At 47.4% G+C, this 10,355-nt stretch overlaps 1 long non-coding RNA gene across 2 annotated transcripts; it reads left to right on the forward strand.

Annotated features, from left to right (window-relative positions):
- Window positions 1–1,049: 1,049 nt before the first annotated feature.
- Window positions 1,050–8,927, forward strand: LOC134076151 (uncharacterized). Of its 2 annotated transcripts, XR_009938550.1 has the most exons (5): window positions 1,050–1,141; window positions 1,222–1,282; window positions 2,443–2,587; window positions 8,326–8,386; window positions 8,462–8,927. It is a non-coding gene; the product is annotated as an uncharacterized LOC134076151 (long non-coding RNA). The 2 variants fall into 2 exon arrangements; XR_009938549.1 differs by lacking the exon at window positions 8,462–8,927 and having other exon boundaries at window positions 8,326–8,414.
- The last annotated feature ends 1,428 nt before the right edge of the window (window positions 8,928–10,355 follow it).

Below are 10,355 nucleotides of genomic sequence, written 5' to 3' on the forward strand. Positions count from 1 at the left end.
GTTGGTACAGGTGTAAAAATATTGATTTATTCATTTGTTTCTCAATATAGTTGTGTGCCATTTGTTTGTCTTAAAATAAATTGGTGTGCCGTTTCTTGATTTAGGGTAATTCAATGTATCTACTACAGTGATAAACTGTTTTGTGTTTCAAGGTCTATTACTGTAGCCAATTCACTGTTCTTCACCGTAATATTTCACATGTTTTGACAGTAAAACTAAAGTTTTGTGCCGTTGTTTTAATGAGTATGATGTAGCGAATTCACACAGTCAGAGATTAGTCAGGGTAGATGGCCGTCTGTTAGTGTGCCCGTCTCAAACTACACTAAGCATGAGATCATCTTACCAAAGAGAACTCCGTTAGGCTCCATCCAACAAGTTGCAAAAGTCCTTGAGATAGGCAAACAAGAGTCACTGTCAGCTGAATCACGACTCTTAACACTCCTCCTTCCACTTTGTGGCATCCACCTGTTGACTGTGCCAGACCGACACCCACTCCCACGGATACGGGACCTGCTGGACTTACTTGGAGGTTATAGCTGGTTTTCCATCTTAGACAGTATCATTACCGAGGGATCCATGCATCTGACTGCTTTCACAACTCCATGGGGTTTTATGAGTGGGTCAGGATACCACTTGGATTATCAAATGCACCAGCGGCCTTCCAACGGAGCATGGAGGACATGCTTGACACCCTCAGAGACTGTGGAGAAGATAATTCCGTTCTGCTGATGTTAACGTACGTGACCCATAGCCAATCACTCTTATTTTTCCATCTTGGTTTTGGTAAAGAACTGCCCCCAGGCCGTCTTGTGAAGCATCAGTGTTGAGTACAAAGGGATGGTCAAAGTTCGGATAGGCCAGCACGGGTGGGTACGTTAGGATCTCTATTTGGCACTCAAGGATCTGCTGGTGCTCATGTGATAGGGTTAGACCAAATTGGGGGGTGTGGTGTCAATTTACCCATTAGGGTGTTCGCCATTCACGAACAGAAGGCCTGTTTGAAAAGCAGCAGTGCTGTCTGTAGCTAGGCATGGACTGCAGCTCACGTTTGTGGCGGTCGTGGAATTGCTGGAGTTGACTTTGGAGGTCGTAAAGAACCTCTGCGGTGAAACCTGTGTTGCCTCATCTTCCCCTGGTAACGGTGAGTATCGGAGCGGTGTGAGGGGGAATTTGGTTGTATAGAGCTAGTACTAAGCAGTATCATTTTGATATATTGTTTAGGGTGTTCCATCATTGGAGGAGCGTAACTTCCGGGTTGTGGGCTCGAGGCACATCACCTCAGGTTTGTTGTGGAGACTTGTAAGCGGGTAGGTAATTGTGTGATGCTTTAGTGTGTAACCGTGTCTTTTGTTAGCAGGGAGTGGTCTGCTGCTGCTTTGCTGCTTGCTGGTTTTGCTGTGTACTTCGCGGTTCAACTTGCTGCCGGCCCGAAACTTTGTGCTGTTTGCTACGCTACCTGCTGTTTGCTACGCTACCTGCTCTCGGCCGCGCCACCTCACTGGTTCTGCTGTTCTCTCTCGCTGCTCTGCTACTCCTCTACGGCTTCTTCCTGTCGGGAGATCAGTGTGCTTGCCGCTTGTGGTGTTTGTTGTCTGGGTGAGTCTGTATGCGTGTTTCAAACGTGGTTAGCGTAAGCGTGCGTGTGTAGTGTAACCTAGCATCAATATTTGGTTTCTGCATAGCGAATGTGTGTATGTGTGTGACTGTCGTCCACGGGCGCTTTCTTGTTTGTTTGGTTGTCTGTCTGTCTGTCTGTCTGTCTCTGTCTGTCTGTCCGCCTGTCAGTGTGTATACTTTTTGTATTGTCTTTTATTGTTTCTGTGAGTGGGGGTTTATTGGGTTTTGGTTTGGTTTAATCTTTGTTTTTTGTTTAGTCTTTTTGTTTGGACATGTAATCAGTGTTGGCTTGACTAATACCATCTGGGGGCAGTACAGGGTTACATGTGGGGCTCTTACTTCTGTTATATCGTTCTCTTTTTGCTGTGTCCCTTGATTGGTGTATTGGTTTTGCATGTCATTTTGTTGTGTGTGTGTGTGTGTGTGTTTGCATATTGGGTCATTGCCCTTGTTTGCTGTGCTGTGAACGATCAAGATTGTGGGGGTACCCCGTGCACTGCCGTACTAAGCCTCTAGAGGCGGTGTAACAATTGCCATAGGCTGATTCCATCCTTTTAATTGCATGGTCAATTTTAATCTTTTCATGAGAATTTAATAAAGTGAATGTGTTTGTGGAAACCTGCATCTCTTGTCCTATTCATTAATTTGAGTGACTTGGTGGGGAAATTCATTGGGATAATTCAATAGTGGGTTTCAAGTTCTTTTGACATTTGTCCCTGCCACATTTGGCGCTGCGAGCAGGGTTAAGAGATGCATGGTTCCTTGACCGCTTTGTAGAAAGTCTGATGCTTTGTCTTGTGTGTCTTAAATCTGTTTTCTTGTTAGTTGATGTGTGTATGTGTTGCACGGGTGTCTGTGTGGTAAGAGTGTGTGCAGGTAGTTTCCAGCAGCAAAGCAGCAGCTGACCAGCGGTACGATATTGTGGACTGGCTCTGCAGCCCTTCACTCTCCAGCAGTGAGTAACTGTATTGTAAGTACATCCAATTCAGTTGTTGAATATGGAGATAGAGCTTGAGGACCTGCGTCAGCAGCTACAGCTGCTGAAGACGCAAAATGTACAATTACAGCAGCAGGCTAATACCGCTGCTAACACTAATGGGGCGGGTAGAACTGGTGATTCATCTAATATAGGTGTTGTCCCTCGCCCACTCGAACGCATAGTCCTCTTACCAAGAGAGCGGCGATGCCCCACTTTTAGTGGTGGAATTGATGAAGATGTAGTGGAGTGGATAGAGGATGTTAAAAGTAGCTTGAGGACACGTCACATGAGTGCTGTAGAGGAAGCTTTGTTTATATTGGATCATTTGGGGGGTTCTGCTAGGAGGAAGATCCGTTATAGACCTAGAGTAGAACGGGAAGACCCAGAGATGTTGTTCTCTATTTTACAACAGCTGTACGGATCGTCACAGTCTTACATTTCCCTTCAGGAAAAGTTTTTTTCCAGAAAACAGCGGGAAGCAGAGTCTTTACAAGACTTTTCACATGCTCTCCTAGCACTGATGAACCAAATCACACAACATGCCCCAGAGGGCCTATTAAACTCCACCAAGTTGCTACGTGACCAGTTCACAGAACATGTCTTTGATAGCGGCCTTCGCAGAGAGCTCAAGCGTTTTGTTCGTCAGAACCCTGAGTCTACTTTATTGGAAGTAAGAACAGAAGCCATTCGTTGGGTTGATGAGGGCAGGTGTACAGTTGAGCAGAGGGGGAGAAGTTATTCGGTCCCTTCATCTTTTGCCACGCAATACCAGGTGCATGGTCATAACTCCACAGCCCCGGCCCCAAGAGCAGAGAATACGGAACTGTTAGAATTGAAGGAAATGTTAAAAGCCCAACAAGCACAGCTTAAACATTTGTCTCAAGGGTTGCAGCACCTACAGTCTCACCCAGCTTTTGGCCGTCCTCGGCATACTAACTCACTTATGTGTTGGCGTTGCAATCAACCAGGCCACATTGCTCGGGATTGTTCTAGGGCGCATAGTCGGTCAGTAGAGCACCTAGCTGTAACACCGGGAGGCTCACAAGAACAGAATAGGCTGGCGGAAAACTCCCGCCACCTGGTTTGACGAGTCACACTTCAGGTGGGGGAACTTTTGGCTCATCACTCCGACAGACAGGTAACCAGACCCCATCAAATTTGTTGGGCAATTGTCCTTCAGTTTCGATCATGATGGGTGGGGTTGAGGTTCCATGTCTCCTAGACACTAGGTCCATGGTCACCACGCTTTCTGAGAGTTTTTTTATACAATGTTTTGAGCCTTTGGGCAAAGAAAAGTTGCACCAGTGCGGATGGTTACAACTCCGTGCTGCAAATGGTCTGCAGATTCCCTATGTGGGGTACATAGAGCTAGATTTCGTTGTCCTGGGGAAGTCCATTCAAAATAAAGGGGTGCTGATTGTTAAGGATTTGCCAGCTCCAGCATCTGACACAAGACTACCAGGATTGTTGGGGATGAACGTCATCCAGGACTGTTACAAAGAACTGTTTAGTCAACATGGCACTAACTTGTTTGACCTCCCAAGTGTCCAAGCAGCTCCTGCTTGGCAGTGTGCACTACAGTTTTGTGGGCAGACAGAGAGTCAAACGTCATGGCCAGGGCCTGGGGAGAGGCAGGCCAGGATTGGAGGTGGGTCTTCAGTTTGCATTCCCGCAGCGTCCCTGCGTTTTGTTAGTGTTACATGTTCTATCGCAGCTGAGGCTAACTCGATGTTGTTGTTTGAGCCCCTTCAGGGAGAGAGCAGATTACCAGCCGGACTCTTGGCCTCTGTGTCATTAGTCCCAGTTTGTAACGGGGTGGCTCAAGTGCCATTAGTCAATGTGGGTGAGCAGGACGCCCTTGTGCAACCACATGTGGCGGTGGGGACGTTGTGCCCAGTGCAAGCAGTGGCTTGGCCAGATGGTGTCACTACCAGTCCAGCAGAAACTGCCCTGACCACCCATGCTGTAGTTTCATCTCAACTTGCAGGCAGCAACAAGGTGATAACTGCCATCCAGGATATGGACATGTCTCAGCTCTTACCAGCTGAACAGGCACAGGTAAAGACACTCTTACAGAAATACAGTGCAGTCTTTGCAGCTGATGAGGGCGATTTGGGTTGCACTGGGCTCATCACCCATGATATTCCTTTATTGGAAAATACCCCTATCCGCCAACGATATCGCCGTATCCCGCCAGCGGATTACGAGACGGTCAAACAGCACGTTCATCAGCTGTTACAGACTCAGGTAATACGGGAGAGTAGCAGTCCTTACGCCTCACCAATAGTGATTGTGAAAAAGAAAACTGGACAAATCCGTTTATGTGTGGATTATAGGCTCCTAAATAGTAAAACACGCAAAGATGCTTTCCCTCTGCCTCGCATTGAGGAATCGTTAGATGCTTTGTGCGGTGCGGAGTGGTTTTCCACCCTAGATCTTGCCTCGGGTTACAACCAGGTCCCGGTTGCTGAGAAGGATAGACACAAGACAGCCTTTTGCACGCCATTTGGCTTGTTTGAATTTAACCGTATGCCGTTTGGATTGTGCAATGCTCCTAGTACCTTCCAACGCTTGATGGAGCGCTTGTTTGGAGATCAGCGTTTTCAAACGTTGTTATTGTACCTGGATGATATCATTATTTTCTCGTCCAGTGCTCAGCAGCATGTGGAGAGGTTAGAGATGGTACTTGCCAGACTGCAACAACAGCACTTAAAGGCTAACCTAGAGAAGTGTTGTTTTTTTCAGCAACAGGTTAACTACTTGGGTCATGTTGTGTCCAGGACGGGGGTATCCACAGACCCTGCTAAAATCAATGCGGTGTCCGAATGGAGACGACCAGGAAATGTCACAGAGTTGCGGTCCTTTGTCGGATTTGCAAGCTATTACAGACGGTTTGTGCAGGGCTTTGCCAAACTTGCTGCTCCACTACACCGCCTGGTGTCTGAGGTAGGCGGAACTAAGAAAAGGCGGGGCTCTAAAGTGTCATTGGAGAGTGCTTGGACTGAGGAGTGTGAGGCCAGTTTCCAGGGGTTGAGGCAAAGCCTAATAACTGCACCGGTGTTAGCTTATGCCGATTTTTCTAGGCCATTTGTGGTAGAAATTGATGCAAGCCACCTTGGACTGGGCGCGGTACTCAGTCAAGAACATGACGGTAAACTCCGGCCTGTGGCTTATGCGAGTCGGGGGTTGCGGCCTTCTGAGAAAAATATGCAGAACTATAGCTCAATGAAGTTAGAAATGTTGGCATTGAAGTGGGCTCTGACCGACAAATTTAGGGATTATTTGTTGGGGCAGAAGTGCACTGTATACACAGATAACAACCCTTTGAGTTATATAAGAACTGCAAAGCTAGGGGCCCTAGAACAACGTTGGGTTTCTGAATTGGCTGCATTCGATTATGAGATCCGTTACCGCCCAGGCCGTGTCAATGGCAATGCGGATTCGTTGTCCCGCCAGTATTGCACAATGGCAGACTCAAAACCTGACCATGGGACAGCCCTGCCCCCCATTCTTCAGGACTGTGTAGAGGTACAGAGGCCGTTACAGGCAACTCAACACACAGTGTCTGTTTTCCCCACCACCTGTAAAACTGAGCTTAGGCGGTTACAGGGCCAGGACCCTGTTGTTGGGAAGATCCTAGAGTTCTTTGTGCAGCAACGCTATCCTATGAAATCAGAGAGAGAGGCAATGCCCAAAGCATGTGTGGAATTGCTCCGACAGTGGGGTAGGTTGTTGCTAAAGGAAGGGGTGTTGTATCGCCACATTACTCTGCCGGGTGGTGGAGAAGAGGTAGACCAGTTGGTGCTCCCCAAGGCTCTGCATGAAGTGGTATTTCAGCAGTTACACGATGACCAGGGTCATCCGGGTAGAGACCGCACATACAACCTAATTAGACAGCGGTGTTTTTGGCCAGGGATGAGTGAGGAGATTGAGCGTCGCTGCCAAAATTGCAGCCAGTGCGCGGTGGCTAAGTCCACTCGACCCTCAGCTCGGGCCCCAATGGCACACCTTATTGCCTCCGCTCCTAACCAGATCCTTGCAATTGATTTTACCTTGTTAGAGCCATCTAGTGACGGGCGGGAGAATGTCTTGATTATGACCGATGTGTTTTCCAAGTATACACAGGCAGTCCCCACTAGGGATCAAAAGTCAACAACTGTTGCTAACATCTTGGTCCATGAATGGTTCTATAGATTTGGAGTACCTGCCCGGATACATTCAGATCAGGGTCGTAGTTTTGAGAGCGCCTTAATAGCTCAGCTTTGCCAGATGTATGGGGTGCAGAAGACTCACACTGTCCCTTACCATCCGCAGGGGAATGGACAGTGTGAGCGTTTTAATCGGACGCTCCACGACCTTTTGAGAACATTACAGCCTGAACAGAAGAGGTCTTGGACTCAACACATTGCACGGGTCGTGTTTGCCTATAACACCACTTGCCATAGTGTGACTGGGGAGTCCCCTCACTTTTTAATGTTTGGGCAGGTCCCAAGGCTACCTGTGGATTTTCTGTTGGCAGGAGTAGAAGAGCCTATTGATGGATGGGTAGATAACTGGGTGGTCAGGCACCAGCAGGAGTTGCAGGAAACCTACTCCAGAGTTCAAGCTAGAATAACAAAGGCTGCCAACCTTCGTAAGTTAAATTACGATCAGTCTGTGAGGGATGAGGCCCTAAGTGAAGGCTGTTTAGTGTATCTGCGGGACCACACTGTCCGTGGCCGCCAAAAGATTCAGAACCATTGGTCCCCTGTTGTCTATAAGGTGGTTAGGACCCCTAGAGGAGATGGTGGAGTATACACAATTGTCAGTCTACAGACACCCACCCTGGTGAAACACGTGCATAGGTCACAGTTGAAACGGGCCCCGATTTTGACAGAACCAGATGTAGTGGACCCAGGGTTGGGAGAACTGGACATAGAAAGGGGCCTAGATGATTTTCCAACGCTGGCCTTAGAGGGTGACTTGGGTTTGGTGGCGGAACCCTCAGGTACCAGGGGAGGCCAAGACCAGTTGCCTCAGTTTTCCCATCCCATAGGCACAACTCGAGTTAGCTTCGCAAGTCCAGAGGTCTGTCATGACAGGCTGTCAGAGGAGGATTTTCCATCCACAGCTGCTGTCCCCCCATTCTCCCCAAGAGGGAGTGCTCCACACCCTCAGTCACATCCTCCACTAACACTAACATGTCCACTGGACCAAACTAATGGGTCGCGACGAAGCACCCGCCCAAAGGCCGGCCAGCACTCCAATCCACACCACCTGCCAAGAACCACTAGTGTGGTACAGAGTATTCAGTCGCTCTCAGACCAAGGCAATCAGTTGAGCTTAACAACCGAGCCATCCACTGCTGGCCCCTTTAGACCTTGGCTGTAGGTGTTGCTTTGTGGAGATATCATCGGGACGATGATAAAAAAGGGGGGGATAGATTGTGATAGGGTTAGACCAAATTGGGGGGTGTGGTGTCAATTTACCCATTAGGGTGTTCGCCATTCACGAACAGAAGGCCTGTTTGAAAAGCAGCAGTGCTGTCTGTAGCTAGGCATGGACTGCAGCTCACGTTTGTGGCGGTCGTGGAATTGCTGGAGTTGACTTTGGAGGTCGTAAAGAACCTCTGCGGTGAAACCTGTGTTGCCTCATCTTCCCCTGGTAACGGTGAGTATCGGAGCGGTGTGAGGGGGAATTTGGTTGTATAGAGCTAGTACTAAGCAGTATCATTTTGATATATTGTTTAGGGTGTTCCATCATTGGAGGAGCGTAACTTCCGGGTTGTGGGCTCGAGGCACATCACCTCAGGTTTGTTGTGGAGACTTGTAAGCGGGTAGGTAATTGTGTGATGCTTTAGTGTGTAACCGTGTCTTTTGTTAGCAGGGAGTGGTCTGCTGCTGCTTTGCTGCTTGCTGGTTTTGCTGTGTACTTCGCGGTTCAACTTGCTGCCGGCCCGAAACTTTGTGCTGTTTGCTACGCTACCTGCTGTTTGCTACGCTACCTGCTCTCGGCCGCGCCACCTCACTGGTTCTGCTGTTCTCTCTCGCTGCTCTGCTACTCCTCTACGGCTTCTTCCTGTCGGGAGATCAGTGTGCTTGCCGCTTGTGGTGTTTGTTGTCTGGGTGAGTCTGTATGCGTGTTTCAAACGTGGTTAGCGTAAGCGTGCGTGTGTAGTGTAACCTAGCATCAATATTTGGTTCCTGCATAGCGAATGTGTGTATGTGTGTGACTGTCGTCCACGGGCGCTTTCTTGTTTGTTTGGTTGTCTGTCTGTCTGTCTGTCTGTCTCTGTCTGTCTGTCCGCCTGTCAGTGTGTATACTTTTTGTATTGTCTTTTATTGTTTCTGTGAGTGGGGGTTTATTGGGTTTTGGTTTGGTTTAATCTTTGTTTTTTGTTTAGTCTTTTTGTTCTATTTCATACTTCCAGACCGCCAGAGGCGGAAACAGAGTGGAAGATATCATGCGCTCGCGCATTGGCTACGAGAACTTATTGATTGGTTGTCATCTCGTGACCTCATGACGCCCTGATATTTATATATACCTACTGATACGTCATGATCTTTCTCTTTTTCATTCTCGCCTGGTAGAGAACTTCCCAGAGACTGGTGCAGCTTAATTTTGGGCATAGCTATCTGCTCCCCACCTAGCTGTAGTCTACGATTGGATTTACCGTCAGCACAACGAGTACCTATTGGTTTCCAGGGTTCCCTCGTTTGGTGCCAAAGATAGCCTGAGCGAGCATTTTGAATTGGGACTTCCACGGCAGGTAAGTTACATCTTGTAAACATTATATTGCCGGCGAGTACCTTTGGTTTCCAGGGTTCCCTCGCCCGGTTTTTCAAGCTCTGCTCCCAAACGAGTACCTTTGGTTTAATCTTTGTTTTTTGTTTAGTCTTTTTGTTTGGACATGTAATCAGTGTTGGCTTGACTAATACCATCTGGGGGCAGTACAGGGTTACATGTGGGGCTCTTACTTCTGTTATATCGTTCTCTTTTTGCTGTGTCCCTTGATTGGTGTATTGGTTTTGCATGTCATTTTGTTGTGTGTGTGTGTGTGTGTGTTTGCATATTGGGTCATTGCCCTTGTTTGCTGTGCTGTGAACGATCAAGATTGTGGGGGTACCCCGTGCACTGCCGTACTAAGCCTCTAGAGGCAGTGTAACAATTGCCATAGGCTGATTCCATCCTTTTAATTGCATGGTCAATTTTAATCTTTTCATGAGAATTTAATAAAGTGAATGTGTTTGTGGAAACCTGCATCTCTTGTCCTATTCATTAATTTGAGTGACTTGGTGGGGAAATTCATTGGGATAATTCAATAGTGGGTTTCAAGTTCTTTTGACATTTGTCCCTGCCACACTCATATTTCCACTCAGGTGTACGGGAGGAGCTGGTTTTCCATCTTAGACCAAGGCAAAGCCTATCACCAGGGTTTCATTGTCGAGGGATCCTGGCATATTTTGACAGTAACATTAAAGTTTTGTGCTGTTGCTTGATTTAGGGTAATTAGATGTTTCTTCTACAGTACTGTTTTAGGTTTTATGGTCTATTACTGATGCTATTTTCCCCTGTAATTTTTACAGACTTTTTTTACAGTGTAAGGTCAACTGCCAAATAGAAATGTGTTAAGCAATGTAGACACTTCGATTGCGAAACATTTTTGTGTTTTGAAAATGGAAATACTGTCTAACAATGCCCTGTGAATGCAGCCATTATGACTTATTTACAGCCTTCCAACTTCAGAAATTCATTGTCAATTTTTAAAGATTATTTTTAA

Source organism: Sardina pilchardus, chromosome 3, assembly GCF_963854185.1.
Source record: "Sardina pilchardus chromosome 3, fSarPil1.1, whole genome shotgun sequence".
In the NCBI taxonomy this organism is placed as follows: Eukaryota; Metazoa; Chordata; class Actinopteri; order Clupeiformes; family Clupeidae; genus Sardina; species Sardina pilchardus.